This window comes from Nothobranchius furzeri, chromosome 9 (assembly GCF_043380555.1).
Source record: "Nothobranchius furzeri strain GRZ-AD chromosome 9, NfurGRZ-RIMD1, whole genome shotgun sequence".
Classification (NCBI taxonomy): domain Eukaryota; kingdom Metazoa; phylum Chordata; class Actinopteri; order Cyprinodontiformes; family Nothobranchiidae; genus Nothobranchius; species Nothobranchius furzeri.
In genome coordinates, this window is record NC_091749.1 from 44,582,967 (window position 1) to 44,601,365 (window position 18,399).

Consider the following 18,399-nt stretch of genomic DNA (forward strand, 5'->3'; position numbering starts at 1 on the left):
ATGAACTGAAATAGTGTCCAAACAACAAATAAAATCCTTTTGTTTAACATGTTGCAAATTAAGTTTGAACAAGTAAGCTCAAAATGACTGTTTCTTGAAAGTTTTCTCAAATGAAGACATTTGTAAATCATACCAACTGTTAATTGCAAACCAAACAAACATTTTGTAGCTGGTTACAAACACAGTGCTGCACTGTCCCTGGTGTATTTTGACCCATATTTATGTATGGAGAGGCTGTCCTCAATGGAAAAACAACAGCCCTGGTTGAAAGCCTACAATGTGCTATGTTTATCTTCAAGACATGCAAATAAATGACTGTCCTTGCTCCACAGTGAATACAGCAGCTGTGTGTTTTTGTTTCATGACTACAAAACATGTTCTGAGGAAGGTCAGATGCAGACTCAGAGATGCCCTGAATCAAAACCAATCGTTATAAAAGCATTAATGTTTAATAATATTTAATGAAACTGTTGAATAAAACTATCATTCACCTTTAAATATGAATCCTCGTGATACGAAACCATTCTGTCTTTAGTCCAGAGATCAGCAGATGAGCTGAAGAGGTTTTGCTCTGATAAAAGTCCCTCTTAAGATAACATTTCAGTTATGAAGATAAACTAAAATGATACGGAATATTTGTTATATATATATTTTTTCTTTCTTTTTTTTTAAGTGAAGGTACAAAGGCAGCGAAAGCCCCTCATGCTTGACAGATTAAGGGAGTAAAAAAATTCTTCTGAACTAAAAGGAGCTTTTCAGATTAAACAACTTCCTGGGAATAAAAATGAAAAACGTCTGCAGTTGCAGATAGAAGCTGCTTGAGATTTATGATATTTCTCCAGTGATAGAAGAATTTTCAGCAAATGCCTAGAAGAAGGGGACATATGCTTGAAGCTTTTCTCACAAAAATAGTTTAACCCTCTGGTGGCAGGCGTTGCAGATTTGCAACGATAAAACCTACCTACCTGGTTACTCCACATACATATTTCATGAGCATTTTTTAACTCAGATGTACCCCTGAAGGACTTAGCTGTTCGTACTTTTATCAAAACTTATTTTGAGCCTGAGAGGGTTAATAAACATTTCAAACCACCAGAATAAACACAGCACATTACCTTCTGATGACACTCACCTTCTCAGTGACCTAGTGGTAAGAGTGTCCACCCTGGGACTGGAAGATCAGGGTTCAAATCTCGGTCAGGTCATACCAAAGACAAAAAATGGGACCCAGTGTCTCCCTGCTTGGGAACACAGTTTAAAGGGTTTGGATTGGGGGCTTAAGCCACCAAATAGTTCCCGAGCGCAGCCACATCTGCAGCTCACCGCTCCCCATGAGGATGGGGAGATGAATTTTTACCAATGTAATGGGACTTTTTAACATTTATAGCTGAGCTGTATCTCTGACAGCAGGACAAAGCAATGACATATTTTGATACTAATCAAAAAACTGTGGCTACTTTTGCACAATACTTAGACACTTTCTGGTTTATTTATTGCCAACATTTGCATAAAAATGTGAAAGTGTACATTTGGAAGTCAGTGAACAATGTAATATATGTTTCTTACATGGCAAGCAAAAAGAATAATGTGCAAATAGAAACAGCATATTTGTTTTTATTTAAAACAAAACTAAAGGAGCAAAGACCTCTACACTACTTTGGAGCAGAAATAAATGAAGAAAGCTAGCTGCAGCTTAACTGAACAATAATCAGCGATGTTATGTATTTATTAACTGTACTTACAAATTTAGTTTTGGCCAGTTTCCATTTTTAATTACTTGTAAAGCTTTCGAGAATTGCACCAAGCTTCACAAATTATTTTTCTTTTATTTCATGCAATTGCAAGCACTTCAATGGCTTGTAATGTCTTTTAAAAGACACCCACTCCCATTTACTCTTAAAATGCACTACAAATATATTACAGCTGCAGGACTGATGTCAGAAGAAGAGTTTACAGGAAGAACGCTCTTGCTGACCAAAGCTTTCTAAAATGTTATTTTATTCACACATGGTAGGGATTAAACTCCAAGAACTTTAATGGAAGGGTATTTAAAGTATTTTAGATACCTTGATATGGCTTTGTTACCAGTGATGAGACACCGTTTAAAATAATGGCGTTACTAATGGCGTTCTTTTTTGGGGTAATGGAATAATCTAATTAATTGCTTTTCCCACTGTTGCAACGCCGTTAACGTTACTGGGGACGGAAGGTTGTGCGTTACTATGTGCTTGTCGAACGTTGAGCAACAGTGTGAGGCTTTCTGACCGCCACATCAGATGCAGCCAGGGAGAGAGAGGTGTCGATAATGCACTTACAAACACGATGATGATTGGCCGGGTGGGCGGAGACCCTCAGTGTTCTCACTGTCCCAGTCACTGCGTGCTGTAGACACAACAGAGCAGTGATGGGAATAACGTCATTTAAAATAACCCCGTTACTAAAAAATATTGCTTTCAGTAACGAGCAAACTAATTAATTACCGTCTTCTTTTATCAAAACATGGTTTCTGTTACTGATAAGAAAATGTGTGTGTTAAGCAAAGCGGTATGTTGAAGCTGTCATCAGCTGATGAGGAGTGAGGTAGATGTTTTCATCCAAGCGCATTACGGCCTGTGAAGAAAGAGGACGACGTGATGAATATTCTACGACTGCAGGTGTGGATCTGCAGCCGTGCCCTTCTTAGCGGGACGTCCTGAAGGTCCGCTCACCTGTTCACCGCTCAGACGTCCTGATCTTCTACCTTCCTAGATCATCCAGCTGTAACCTGTTTCTGATCATGTCTTTAGTCCCGCTGTAACACTGATGCATCAGTCTCAAACGTCATAGAGCTCAGGTGTTATTAGAACTACCTGTGTGCGTTTACCACCCAGCTTCAGCTCTTCTGTGGTTGGGTCTGACCCAAGTTAGTAAATGTAAGTCTTCCATCAGATGTGTGCCTGTTCTAGTTTCATGTTAAAGGACTTTTTTTTATTTATTTAACCATTACTAGGTTACCAGCAACAGAAATGCTACTAAAAACACACAATTATGTGAAGCTGGAAAAATTTTAATTCTGTGCAAAATTACATTCATTTCTCTAATTTAACTAGACAGAGAAACCATTTAAAGGCTCAGGAACCTTTACAGGTGTTTCTATTTGCAATTTTACATTTTAGCTGATTGGGGTCTTGTTAAATACCACACAGTGACCTTTTAATAGTCTAGATTAGTGTAATGCTCCTGTTAGTAGTTCCTCCTGTTAAGTGCTTATTTATTTAAATTACTCAGGTTTATAAAAAACATTTTGACATACATTTTATTATGTTCCAGTCATTAGTCATTTATATTTCACTACTGTAGTAACTTATAGTAAATTAAGTAAGTTCACTTAACCCATTTTTCTTGCATTTTTTAATGAGAAAAGTAACTAAGTAGTTATTTTTCTTGGTAACTGAGTTACTTTTTGACAAAGTAATTAGTAACTATAACTAAATACTTTTTAAAAGTAACTTTCCCAACACTGTTTGTTACTGTATTGATACCCAACCCTACTATGAGACACAAATCTCTCACTGCTACAATTACAAGCTAGCAGTGTTTAGTATAAACCTAACCTTGAACCTCAGTTCTCAGTTCTCCCTATGCAAGCAGATCTTCATTGAGCAGGTCTTCTGTTAAATGAAGTGATCTAGAAAAGAGTGAGAGGCCTTGACAGTGTAGAAACTGTGTTTGTTTCTTCCGAAATGTTGGTTTCTTCTCTAACCCAGACCAATCTCTCAGTCAGATTCTGATATTTAACTTCATGAGGGAAGGCAGCCGATCCAGATCCAGAGTGAAATTAGCCGTAAAACCATGGGCTTGTAGCTGCCATGCTGGCGATAGGCTAGCAATCAGTTAATCAGAATGGACTGAGACACTTCCTGCTGCATGCAGGTTTGGTCATTTAATTGTCAAGAGATGAATTTAGGTCACTTAAGCTAGGTACAATTTTTAAGTGACAATTGTAAAAAAGTGAAAAGTGAAACTATGATGGGAGTGTGCGATGGGAGCAGTAAATCCTTTCTTTGATGCAGTAATAATAAGCAATTTTTATGGCATTCAAATGCAGAGTGCATGTGAGGTGCTCTTGGGAAAAGACTGAGTAAAAGCCCTAAACGTTTGAAGTTCAGGTGCCGTAGCCTGAACTAAATTTTCTGGCATCGTGCTGAGCTTCTCCATAAGTAAAGCAAGGTACCAGCTTGAAACTGCCAGTTAATAATCAGCTTATGCTAAAGCGTAGAAGGATTTTTGAACGTGCAAAGGTGTGTATAAGTGTGGTTTTCGGAATGTCATTTGTAGCTCTAAGCATATCCAAGGCAAAATAATGCATCATCATCCCTCAGGCATTTATTATTAAAAAAAATACAAACTTAATTTATTTGTATCTGACTGAGTCGAATTCCGTCTAATAATATTAAACATATAAGTATTAAATATAAAAATATCTAAAGAAATAACTAGCAACAACTAATCTGTCTTATTGTTTAATTATTGTGATACTTCACTTTCAAAGAACAGAACGTGCGTGACGCTAGGTTTCAAAAAAATAATGGTGCTACGGCATCAAGAAGACTTTGATCATTCATAAGTTGTCAGCCTGTGGTGGTAATGTGGAGTAACCAGGTATTTTTCACAAAATATTATTCGATGGCAGGATCAAGAAGGTGTGGGGGAGGTCTCTGCTATGCTACGGACATCCTTTTAGTGTGGACACAATTTGTTTTTTATCTCATTTGAAGCCACGCCCCCCCCCCCAAGTATTTTCACAAGCTGGTAAGAAAAGTGGCTGTCCTTCACAGTTCTTATGAACTGTATGTACTTGGCTGCACATATGGCGCAATACAGGGAGTGCAGAATTATTAGGTAAGTTGTATTTTTGAGGAATAATTTTATTATTGAACAACAACCATGTTCTTAGTGAACCCAATAAACTCCTTAATTTCAAAGCTGACTGTTTTTGGAAGTAGTTTGTAGTTTGTTTGTAGTTTTAGCTATTTTAGGGGGATATCTGTGTGTGCAGGTGACTATTACTGTGCATAATTATTAGGCAACTTAACAAAAAACAAATATATACCCATTTCCATGATTTATTTTTACCAGTGAAACCAATATAACATCTCCACATTCACAAATATACATTTCTGACATTCAAAAACAATACAAAAACAAATCAGCGACCAATATAACCACCTTTCTTTGCAAGAACAATCAAAAGCCTGCCATCCATGGATTCTGTCAGTGTTTTGATCTGTTCACCATCAACATTGCGTGCAACAGCAACCACAGCCTCCCAGACACTGTTCAGAGAGGTGTACTGTTTTCCCTCCTTGTAAATCTCACATTTGATGATGGACCACAGGGTCTCAATGGGGTTCAGATCAGGTGAACAAGGAGGCCATGCCATTAGTTTTTCTTCTTTTATACCCTTTCTTGCCAGCCACGCTGTGGAGTACTTGGACGCGTGTGATGGAGCATTGTCCTGCATGAAAATCATGTTTTTCTTGAAGGATGCAGACTTCTTCCTGTACCACTGCTTGAAGAAGGTGTCTTCCAGAAACTGGCAGTAGGACTGGGAGTTGAGCTTGACTCCATCCTCAACCCGAAAAGGCTCCACAAGCTCATCTTTGATGATACCAGCCCAAACCAGTACTCCACCTCCACCTTGCTGGCGTCTGAGTCGGACTAGAGCTCTCTGCCCTTTACCAATCCAGCCACGGGCCCATCCATCAGGCCCATCAAGACTCACTCTCATTTCATCAGTGCATAAAACCTTAGAAAAATCATCAGTCTTGAGATATTTCTTGGCCCAGTCTTGACATTTCAGCTTGTGTGTCTTGTTCAGTGGTGGTCGTCTTTCAGCCTTTCTTACCTTGGCCATGTCTCTGAGTATTGCACACCTTGTGCTTTTGGGCACTCCAGTGATGTTGCAGCTCTGAAATATGGCCAAACTGGTGGCAAGTGGCATCTTGGCAGCTGCACGCTTGACTTTTCTCAGTTCATGGGCAGTTATTTTGCGCCTTGGTTTGTCCACACACTTCTTGCGACCCTGTTGACTATTTTGAATGAAACGCTTGATAGTTCGATGATCACGCTTCAGAAGCTTTGCAATTTTAAGACTGCTGCATCCCTCTGCAAGATATCTCACTATTTTTGACCTTCCTGAGCCTGTCAAGTCCTTCTTTTGACCCATTTTGCCAAAGGAAAGGAAGTTGCCTAATAATTATGCACACCTGTTATAGGGTGTTGATGTCATTAGACCACACCCCTTCTCATTACAGAGATGCACATCACCTAATATGCTTAATTGGTAGAAGGCTTTCGAGCCTATACAGCTTGGAGTAAGACAACATGCATGAAGAGGATGATGTGGACAAAATACTCATTTGCCTAATAATTCTGCACTCCCTGTATTCTCACCTCGCCATGGCATCATTGCACACTCAAAGGACACACCTATCTATCAGTATTACCCTGATATGCTGCCACGGTGTGTCTTTTGAAAGTGGCCATTATGACTTTGGTTTAAATAAAGTTTTTTTTTTCAAAGTCTGAATAAATTATAATAATCATCCTAACACAGTCTGGAGTTTGCTGCTTTACTGTAGCTGCTTATTTGGGTTTGATCTAGACCAGGGGTGTCAAACTCAAATTCACACTGGTCCACGATGAAAAACTGGGACGAAGTCGTGGGCCAAACTCAATATTTTTTAAAAAGTGACAGTAAATGTGCACATTTTCCATTATCTGCAGATATGAACGGTTGAACCTTTCATTTGGAAACAAACTTTTCTTTGCAGTAACACTGAATGTGGAATAACCAAATTACACACGAGCAAGTCGATTTTAAAGAAAGCACACATCAGTGGTATTCGTTACTTATAACTAAATTAAAAAATATATTTTACTCCTTAAAATCTGCATATATTCAGCATTTCTTTTTTATCTTTTGAATATTTTAAGTGTTTCTATTTTATGTTTTCTTGTTAATTCTTTATTTTTTTACTCTCGTTTGGTGCTCCTGTAATGAATGTCATTGCTGCTGTGATGCCAAGCTTTCCCCACTGAGGGACAATTAAGGGATTTTCTATTTTATTTCTATTCTATTCTTCTATCTGTAATTTGTCCCGTTTTAAAGTAGGTGAAATATTTTTTCACAGGCCAACAACATAAATAAAAAATAGTTATTCTCTTAAATGAAAATGCAATATCTCACCTATTAACTTTCATGCTTTGGAGCAGAAAAGGTTAATAAAAGCAAAATAACTCAATCCCAGTTTTCTCCGCTCTGATGTCCTGTGATGCTCACCTGTTCCAGCCAGACCTGCATCTGTGGAGTTGGACTCTGAGCTGAGGAAGGAGTTCATCAGTGAGAAACAGTTGCTCACACAGGTTTGTGCTGCTGCACATAGAGAGCATCTCGACCACACAGTTGTGTCGGGGAGGGGGATAAAAAGCTGCAGCAGCCACAGAGTCATAGTGACTTGAGTGTCGCTAAACTGGAGTTAAATCATCTCGGTCTGGAAGTTGGTCGGTGCGTCTTCTATGTCAGCGGCAAACAGATTACTGAGCTGTTAAAATCCATATCTGGGCTTCAAAGTCGGATAATTGCTGAGTAAACGTGGCGCTGAGTAAGAGGAGTGTTCTCAGTTTGTCTGAGGCAGAGGAGGTAACGCTGCAGACGCTGATGCTAGTAGCATGGATGCTTAATGACTGTAAAGACACACTGGTTTTTCTCCTTGAAGCATCAACATGTTCCATCTTTGTTGCAGCACCCTTCCTCCTGCATCAATCTTTCTCTTCCTGGACATTTTGGGATGATGTGTGGACAGTTATTTTCACTTGTTGCATTAAATCAGGGGTGGGGAATCCTGGTCCATCGAGGGCCACTATCCAGCATATTTTAGTTTCAACCCTGCTTCAACACACCTGATTTCAATCAGCAGGTGATTAACAGGCTTCTGCAGAGCTTGATGAGCTGTTGAACAGGTGAATCAAACACTGAATCAGAAGTGTTGGAGCAAAGACATGCAGGATACCGGCCCTCGAGGACCAGGGTTCCCCACTCCTGCGTTAAATAAACATGCAAGTGGATACACTGCGACCTAAAGGTGAGTCACTGCACTGGGAACACAATCGCCATGCATTATGGGAAAAGTAGTTTATAGTCAATGTGCGCTTTGAAGCGGCATAGACTTATTTTAAGACACTTTAATCTCTCGCAGGCCACATAAAATGATGTGGTGGGCCACATCTGGCCCGCGGGCCTTGTATCTGACACATGTGATTTAGACCAATAGATCAGTTGGCCAGTAAATCAACGTGCCAATATACCACTTCAGTAGAGCCGATTTAAAGTCAGATACATCCTGACAGGCAATTGTGCACCAAAACACAACTGAAGCAGCTCTAGAGGTTTTAGAGGATTTTGACACTCTTCTACCTGTGCATCCACATATTTAATCCCTTTTCACGCCCACAGATAAAGCTGAACCGCACACAACAATCGCTCTTTGCTTAAGGTCAGTCTGTAAATGAATAAACTGCTTTGAAGTTAATGCGTCAGTGTGTTTTACTACAGAGGATTAACTAAGCCATTACCAAACAGATAAAAACTGAGGTCTGCTGGGAGATTAGGACACAATGACATAAACAAGAATTGTTTAAGAGATGGTTTAAATCAGTAGCGGGATTAACAACAGTGTTAAAAGGGTGGATTTATTATTAAGCCTGAAAAAGTTTTCTGTAGTCAGAGGAGTGGAGGATGTAAACACGTGAAACATTTGTGTTTCAGTAGGATTTAGTGTTAATTTTTTGAATGCTGTTAAGCACTTTCTTATCACCTTCTTAATTCAACAAGGACAGAGCAGCAGCTCATTGGGACAGCTCTCGCCCTTGACTTCATCATTGTTTTGTTATTGCTAGACAAGTATTATAAGATGACACTTGCCCTAAATAACCCTTAGATTTGATCAGTAGCATGATGACCTTACAGATGTTCCTTGATGGTCACGTTGTTTTAAGAATCACCTGATTACATATGCATCTAGTAGTTTTTACGTCTGTCAGTCTTTAGTTTGTTTATTTCTTGTTGTTCTGTGGGTATAAATGCTTAGTCACATAGTCGCACTTAGTTATACTCCTCTGCTTGACCTCTAACCCTTCCACTGTCCTAATGGGTGACCCCGCGAGGAAAGTTGACCATTGAGCAGGATTGATGGTTTATCCCTTGAGGCCCATGTGGCAGGGGTCAGGTGGTGCTCACTCCTCACCCCTGCCACATGGACCCAAAGGATAAACCATCAACCCTGCTCAATGGTCAACTTTCCTTGCGGGGTCACACCCATTAGGACAGTGGAAGGGCTAAACTAATTAGGGTTCCTCTTCAAGCACTTCCTTGTCTCCTGTAGTATAACCACTTTTATGCAAAGTACGCTTTTGTAAATTATGAATAATTTCTTTATTTGTTCTTTTCTTTTGTTCAGCCAGTTTTTTCCCTTCCTTAAACGGCTACCATCTTTTCAAATACCTTTAGGGTTGTGTGTATCTAAGAACACCATCAGTCGTTTTATTTTTGATCGTTCACTGTCTCTATGTGACAGATGAGTTCCTGTTGACAAAGTTTACACATTATTTGAGTAGCATTATTGAGTGACATTGTACACCAGGGGTCCTCAATTATAATGGTCCGAGGGCCACACACAAAAAAGACCCAGAAGGAAGAGGGCCGGGGGGTGGGGGTGGGGTGGTGGATGGGGGGCTGCTGCTGTTTGGATTACTGGCTGTAATTCACATAACATACAAGCTTGCAATATAAAGCAGGACAACACCTGTCCCCCTCCAGCTCGGCTGTGTGACTGCAATGACCTGTCCTGTGTAACCGCACGTCACCCTCATGTCCATGCTGTCTCTGGAGGAGCAGATAGGAGAAACGATCTCCTGTAACTTAAAATGAACCAACGCTTCCTCCCAGTTTCTCTTTAAGCTGAATTTAACATCAGTTTATCATCATGAAACAAAAGAATAAAGTGGAACAAGAAGTTCTATCTTCTATTTCTCTCTCCTTTTAACTTGTCCATGTCCCTAAATAAGAGGCAGCAGCCGCCGTCACTGACCCCACTCCCTCCCGACATCACAGCACTCGGTCTGACTGAGCGCTTCCAGGAGAAACAATAATGAAATTATGAAAATAATAATGCGTGTTTGGAGGAGCGTCCTCCGATCCTCTCTCTTGTGTGAGCAGACAATCTCCGGCTCTCTCTGTCTCAGTCGCTGATCGAGCGAGCGAAGCGCGCCGCACGACAACCCGCTCAATTAACATAATTTATGGCCCAAGTTCAAAAGAACCGGTCGGGCTGATTCGATTCGGGTTCGGTCTCAGGTTGTAACTCCAGCACTCAGCCCTGCAGTACCACATAAAGGCAGACCAAACTTTCCTACCCGGTAAATGTGGAGAACACCGCTCTGACAGATTTGGATGCTGCGCTGGTGCCGCCGTTAAAATAACAAAACTACATTCCACTATAATTGATTATGGTACTCTTCTATGATGCAGAATTGTTTATGCCCGCATCTCATGCAGTGACTATTTGATTATTTTCCTCAGCTCTATCTATCCTACACCTCCCGGTCGGCCGTCGGGGGTGGGGTTGGGGGGGTACGTGTGGGGTTTGGGGGCCCCAAAGAGAGAGCTCGCGGGCCGGACGTGGCCCGTGGGCCTCCATTTACAGACTCTGTTGTACACTGAAGCAACCTTACCTTACTGAATCTATGTGGAGCTGAAATATTATTTTTATAATTAGGACTGGTTTCGTTTAGTTCATTCCAGTGTTAGAAGCGAAGAGATTAAATTGAGAAGTCACTAGAGGTGAAAATTTCTGGCATAATGAGAGCAAACACGTACGGTCTATGATATTATTATGTTTTGATATGAGTTTGGGGAAGCTGAAAAGCTCACCCATTTTCCCAGATGGGTTGATTCTTTTTGATTTCATTGGATTACAATTTTTGCTATCAGTTATTTTACTACAATTTGTCCTGTTACTCCTAGGTGATGTAAATCACTTTTTGTGTTTATTTTCAATTTTCTTTACACTGATTATGGTTTTTTGTTGCTTGGTTAGTTGTTTTATTTTGTTTTGATGTTTTATGCACACTGTGTTGCACGACTCTGCCCTTTGCTGACGTGAACTGGTAATTGCAAGTTCCTTGGGATGGATGTTTTTTTTTTCACGTGTGTGAGGCCCACTTTTAACATCAGGTTGGCACAATGCTTGCCAGTATCGGACCCTTTTGTTTATGTTTTGTTTCTGGTGAGACCTGAGTTGCCTCATCCCTCAAGAGGAGGGGAGGCTGATAACAATTTCCTCGCATTATTACACTGCCTGGATGGAATTACCTTAAATATTAGACGATTGTTGCTGAAAACAATTCAAAATCAACTGTGATCTCCCAGAATTTTCTTGAGCTTTTTCGCCACAGGTCGGGAAACCAGGAAATTGAGTTCTGATGAAGGTGCTGATGCAAAACAGATGGGGCAGCCAGAGGTCCATTCGCAGTACTCCTCATTACTCCCACTGCTGTGGAAATTGCTGAGAGGCCATCTTGGATTCATCTATCCCACTGCAAGCTTATCAACGTCAACCGCTTTAACGCGGCAACGACATCTGGCTACAAAGGGGTGGACCACCACTAGGGTGCTGTCTCTCAAACCCGGTCAAGATAAGATCAAGATAAAATAAAGATCTGCTTCAAGCTTGCTGGGTTCACCACATTGTTGGTGGTCACACTCATGGCCCTGCACTTGGGCCGCCTCTCAGCATCTGATGGAACAACTGACAGCAGCATTTGAGGGGGTACTAGAACTGGAACTGAAACGACAGATTGGGGCTCCTCCCTGACCGCGCACCTACAGGATGACGTAACCTGCATCCACCTCGGCTGAAGACCCCTTGGACGCAACTACAACAGGACACAGCGAAGAAGAGACACCGGAACTACTTGAAGCACCTGCACCCAAATCTCCAGACTGGTTTCACGTTCAAAGACCTGTAGGACCTTTTCGGGGACAAGATCAGCTCCCTGATAATTGGACAACTGCCGACACGCCAAGGAAGGACCCTGAAGTCTTCCTATTGAGAAGTTGAACTTTGCGCTTCATGTTCCGAACTACGTTATTATGCTCTGGACCTGGACGTCAAGATACTTATCAAAGTAAGACTGAAACCATCCTGATCAATGGAAGAGGACTCTGACTTTCAAACCTATTCTCCAACCAAGACTCTCAGTCCACGGACAAGTCCTTTGATGAAGAATGCCTTGTTTGCCTCAGCTCTGCCATGGTTAGGGCTGCGTAAATTAATATTACACCTTCATTTTTCCTCATTCACAGAAAGATTCATCTGCAATTTGGAGCTTTAAACTAAATTCACCTGATGTTTCAATACACTGTACTGATGTTTTCTGTTTATTATATGGCTTGTTAACCCTTCCCAACATCCTTACATTTAATCAACTTACCGGAGAAAATCCTTCCGAAACACTGAAAATGAACTGCAGTCAATGCAGCAGCGGGGGCTGTTTGGAACTATTTGAAGCTACACGAACTCCCGCATTCCGTGTCGTAACTCTCTCTACAGCTCTGACAGAACCCTGCCCTCCTCTCCCAATGATTGGACAAGAATTCGAGAAACGTGTTTGGTAGCTAAGACTCGTGCTCTCATTGGTTCCACCCAAGTTCCTCCCACTGACGCTAGAATCGAGACAAAAAGATCCGTAACTGAAGATTTGAGGTTTGTACCTGCAGAATGAAATGTGTGTTTTGAGAGTTTTGATTTCAAACTTGTACCTTGATTTTTTCAATTTGGAAGTCTTCTAGTTACAAAACGAAAGTTTCATGTTTCTGAATGAATGTTTGATGTTACAAAATGAGTAGTAAATGTGAAAAATAAAAGTTTGATTTTACAAAATAAAAAATACACGTACAAAATACAATGTTCCTGTTACAAAACAAGAAATACAAGAATGAATTGAGAATTACAAGTTAGAAAACTAAAGTTACAAGTTACAAATCCAAAGTTACATGTGATGAAACATGTTCCAAGTTACAAAACTTGGTAAAAGTTACGCTGAATATTGTCCCAAACCTAGCTCCATACCAGTTAAAGTTAAAGTCCAATTAGATGTCACACACACAGGTGTGTGTGCGAAATTTGTTCTCCGCATTTGACCCATCCCCTGGGGGAGCGGTGAGCTGCAGACACAGCCGCGCTTGGGAACTATTTGGTGGTTTAACCCCCCAATCCAACCCCTTAATGCTGAGTGTCAAGCAGGGAGGCATTGGGTCCCATTTTTTCAAAGTCGTTGGTATGACCCGACCAGGAATCGAACCCCTGATCTCCCAGTCTCAGGACGGACACTCTACCACTAGGCCACTGAGAAAGGTCTAGCTTAGTTAACTTTAGCTTAGTTTTAGCTTCACTTCAGCTATTCAACAACTTCAGCAATCAGTTACCAAATTTAGCATAAGCTGCTAATTTTACAGTTCAGCTAAAGGTAAAGATTAAACTGTTAAACTTCTCCAACTGAAATAACATGCATTTAGACATTTAAGCTGTCTGAATTTTTATACAATGTTCACAGATTTCAGTTTTTTGCCATTTAGGATTATTTTTCTCCATTCTTCACTTACTTTTTGTGCTTTATTTGCTTGTTAGTGCTTTTTGCTTCTAAATATTTCAATACATTCAGCTCATTTTGACAGTTTTGGTTGGTTTCAGCTTCAGTTCAGCTGTTCAGCTGCAGCTTACAGTTTCAGCTATCCAGCATTCAAACAGCATTTCTGCAAGAAATGAAAATTTTTCTAGTTGGTACTGATATTGCAAAAACTATTTGGGCCATTTAAATAGAGGTACTTGAGAGAAAGATGACACTATGCACTTATTACAGAAGCTCATGATATCAACTGAAACCAGTTTTTACAGCTTGTTTCCCACAAAATTCTTTCATTTAAAATTGCAATAAATAAATGCATTTGAGATGAAAAATAAACAAGAATAAATAATAGACTTCATAGGACTCCAAGTGTGGTGAGCTGATCCTTCTGGTTTAACAAATGATCTGCCCAAAATCATTTTGTGTGCTCAAAGTTTTGCCCTACCATTATAAAAAATTAATAAAGCAAATGGCTAATCAGATCAGCTATGATTTCAGATCTTTGGGGTGCTTTTACTTTTTATAGATGCTAACATCTTCATTTTGTGGTAATTGTTTATCTAAACAGGTTTCCCTTTTCTTTCTGAACAGCTCCTTGTATTTTTCTCCCCCTCGTTTCCTTTTGAATACAAAACAATAAAATACAAACCGGGCCAAATTGTGGGAGCAGCCAAATGTTATTTGCTGTGGAGAAACATGTAACTAAAAATACAACAGAATACATTAACCTTATTATATTGTGATTATCAAACCAGATTGGGCTGCAGTTTTAGATATTTCTGGCACATGTTCACACATAACTAAACAAGAACCACTTGAGAAACACACAAAAGTAAACAGATACAGAAAGGCATGTCTAACGCACATGAGGACGATAAAGCTTCTGTGGCAGAAACTTGTTTGACTAGATAACAGATCATAATACTTCTGCACAGGAACATGAAACACCATTACAGGGGTGGACCTTTAAAGCGCCCGAGCGCCAATGGCGCTAAATTTTCTCATCGGGCGGTAAATAATTGACGACTTACCGCCCGGGTGGCGCCCAAGCTTTGTTTGTCATTTACACACCGGCTTTCACCTCCCCAAGTGGCCGCGCATAGTAGTGTTGGGATATATCATGGCCGCGCCCTGTAGAAAGCTGCCGTTTTCGATTCCACTGCACAAGGTATTGCGCAGGTTCACATGACTAGAGGCGAGTTCACAATAAAAGATGGAGTGGAACCACGCTAGAAACACACAAACACGCAGGAAGATGGCGCCACCACAGGGATGGGATTTCTTGATGAAACCTCTGGCAAAACGGTTTCAAACTGGTGAGGAGAAATGAGACAGTTCGAAACGGTATAAAGCAGAGAAGCGTGTGCATAGGTGGAATGATTCTTGGCGGTTTGAAGAAGACGGGACGCGCCAAGAATGGCTCGAGTACAGCAAAGCGGAGGAGGTGATGTACTGCGTTGTATGCCGGAAGTATGAGACAAAATCAAGTTTTGTTGAGGGAACAAACAAATTCAAACTAGAATATGTTAAAGACCACGAAAAAACAGCGAGCCACATGAAGGCAGAAAAGACTGCTCTTGCAAATACAGCTCGTTCGAATCCCTGGGAAAGAAACCCCTGATGCCAACCAGAGCGACAGGCACCTGCTGGACACTTGTTGACGGCCTTGGACCATTTCTTGCGAGGGTATTCTGCCATTGTTCAACATCTGGAACAGGTATATCCTTATGTGCACTGTTCAAATGGCATTATTTCAAAAATGATTTCTCAACAATGATTGCAATGAAAACTAAATGCCAGTTTGAATGCACTTAAAAAATGCACTCATTGATAAAGTACATCAAATCTAAAAAATAAAAAAAATAAAAAGAGCAGCAAGCAAAAACTGTATTTTATTAAATGTGCACATTAAAGCTTGCAATCTGCTCTATTTATGCAAATATAAAATAAATAATGTCTTTATGTTGCTGTTTTTACAGATACAGTCCCCAGATTCCACCAGAGTACAAAGTGACCAGCAGGCCAAGGCCCAGAACTACTATCATGCTGCAACATCCCTGGACGTGATAAAGTACTCATGGTTCTTGTTTGATGTCCTGGCTCATCTTTCCAACCTGTCACACAAGATGCAGAACGGCGTTGCATGAAGCCCTACAGTCAACCAAGACTGTGCTGCTGACTTACAAGAGAAAGTAAGCCTTCATTTTAAAATAAAACATCTTTGGCCTCACAGTTTGACATCTGTTAACTGTTAAATATTAACGTTGTGAACATTTACATAATCATTTTGTAACAAATATAAATTTCAGCAGTTTGTGTTTTGAACTTCTACTGCACTGGTGAAGTCTCCATCAACAGTATCTGAAATAGACAATGTTAAAAAGCAGTATTCTAAACATATTAATAGTTAAAATTTATGGCAGTCTATATTGTGTTAAACTAACCAATACTTTTTAATTTCTCTTTGTAGGCCTGGTCCCATGCTACAGTCGTTCGCGAACAAGACGACCTTTGAGGGAAGGGAACTCTCGGGCAACGGTCGATCATTCCAGTCATCACACCCGAATCTCATTGATGACCTGGTGGCCAACATGGAGAACCGATTTGGGCTTGTGAAAGGAAGGGTACTTCACGCCACAAACATTGCAGATGTTGGGTTCCGGTCCGACAAAGTAAACATGACAGGTTGGTTTTTTTGTTTCAATTTATTAACTGCGTCATTTTACTTTGATAAGGTGATTTCATCACAGCACATATTTTTTTAATGAAGAGGTAATGCTAGGACACCTCTTGGTTTTTAAAGAGTAAGGTTTTTTGATGATTCAATTTTTTTTTTTTCCCCAGACTTTGGAGATGCAGCTGTTGACATCCTGGTAGGGCACTTCAAGCCTGTCCTGGAAGATGCGGGTGTGCAGGTGGACAAAGTTGCAGACGAGTGGACAATACTCTGATCCAAGGTGTATCAGCAGCCCGACTGGTTGGAGTTCATCAAGAAGGTGACATTGTGTGAACTGAACAGAAGGTACTTTGACGAGTGCCCCAACGTTCTTCAGCTTGTGGACCTACTGCTGACCCTGCCTGCATCTACAGCTGAATGTGAAAGGTTTCAACCACAAGAAAATGATAAAGAGTGACTGGCTGTCCAGCCTGTCAGGGAAGAGTGTGGGCGAACTCATGTCGGTGCTGTTACTGTTGGCAGACATTAAAAACTTCGACCCGAAGCCAGCCATAAACATGTGGTTTCATGATGTCCAACGGCGAAGGCGTCTCGATTTCATGGATGGAAAGACTTCCACTGCCACTGAGATGGACGACGCAGAGCCAGAGGAAGATTTCATGTGCGTAGGTCAGGGCCGCTTGCTCTCCATGATGAGCAAGAAATATAAGGAAGACCTTGACAAGAACTTTGAGGTGGAGTAACATACCAGTCCACCACTAGCCAAATATTCAGCCTGCATCACATTGGTGCCAGAGACTGACACAGTGCTGGTTGTAAATATGTAAATATTTACAGAAACGTTTATTATGTTTGTGAATGTATACAAAATGAAGGTTAATTACATTTAAAATGGTTTAGTTGTTATTTTGACTCGTTTTGGCAGCTGACCTGCGGGGCCGGTCGATTCTTGGCAAGGCCGGTAAATTGTCAGAGTTACCGACCCGGCTGGCTGGTTGGTTTTGAAGTTAATGTCCACCCCTGTCCTTATCATGTTATGCAAGTTAATGGATCCAGTCTTAGTTCAACACCGCAGTCGTTTCTAATACAATCAGAACTGAATCACAAGAGGAAGAATGGAACACTCAATATGCACACTTAAGAATTTATCATACAAGCAAAAGCAGAACATTTATCAGGGTAAATAAAAGAATAAAAGACTCAAGAATACATTTGTATAATGAAGTCAAGGAACATTAACATGATGGTACAGCTACAGTAGGCAAAGACTTGCTTCATTGAAACGACAAAAACATTCAATGTTACAACAAGGTCACAATAAAGAAGACTTAATTAAATAAATACGTGTTCCTCTTTATTTACCTGCAATAAATTAAAGGTGTCTTATTCTGAATTTTGACAGTGATGACTGTATAAATACTGACCTCTAATCCTTTCACCACGAGATGAATAACTGACTCAACATCTTGTCCTCCCTCACCACAGTCCGTCCACGGCTCAAGTTGTTGGCGCTTTCCTCCTGCTGTTTCCTCAGCACCTAAACGTGGGAGAAAGCAGTTTAAGGTACAGTTTCATGATGATCAAATGCCAGCTATGTTCAGCTCTGTAACTGTTACTCATTATCACCTATATTACAACCACATCCCATTGTTGCTCTAGCGACTTTGGAAGGAAGAACCTAAACATCTATTGTTATGGAAAAATGTATGTTTATTAATTCTTCATCATTGACTCAGTCAACTGAATGTAAATGTATTTCTCTATGCATCTCTCTCCCTCTCTCTCTCTCAACTCTGAACAGATGTTCAGGGCATTTTGCCTTGTGCATTATGCCACAGTTATAACGGTTTGACTTGTCTGCTCATCGTCTCCTTCTCTCTTCACTGTAGGAAATGGGTTATTGATAAACATATTGATAAAATCCATGACATCTATCTAACCGATCATCATCCTAATAGACTAATACTCTATGTATTGGTTGGCAATGACTCAGT

The 18,399-nt window shown here is 40.5% G+C and overlaps 1 protein-coding gene across 4 annotated transcripts in view; it reads right to left on the reverse strand.

Moving 5' to 3' along the window:
• glceb (glucuronic acid epimerase b) overlaps window positions 1-18,399 on the reverse strand; it is a 110,956-nt gene that overhangs the window by 45,502 nt on the left and 47,055 nt on the right. For 2 of the 4 annotated variants that reach the window (XM_015953598.3, XM_054732286.2), the window contains one exon: window positions 17,830-17,942. The exons of 1 other annotated variant lie outside the window; for it this stretch is intronic. The gene's annotated coding sequence lies outside the window, so the exon portion shown is untranslated. Of the gene's footprint in view, window positions 1-2,315; window positions 2,383-17,829; window positions 17,943-18,399 lie in introns of all 4 variants that reach the window. One more of the 4 variants, XM_054732285.2, reaches the window with a different exon arrangement.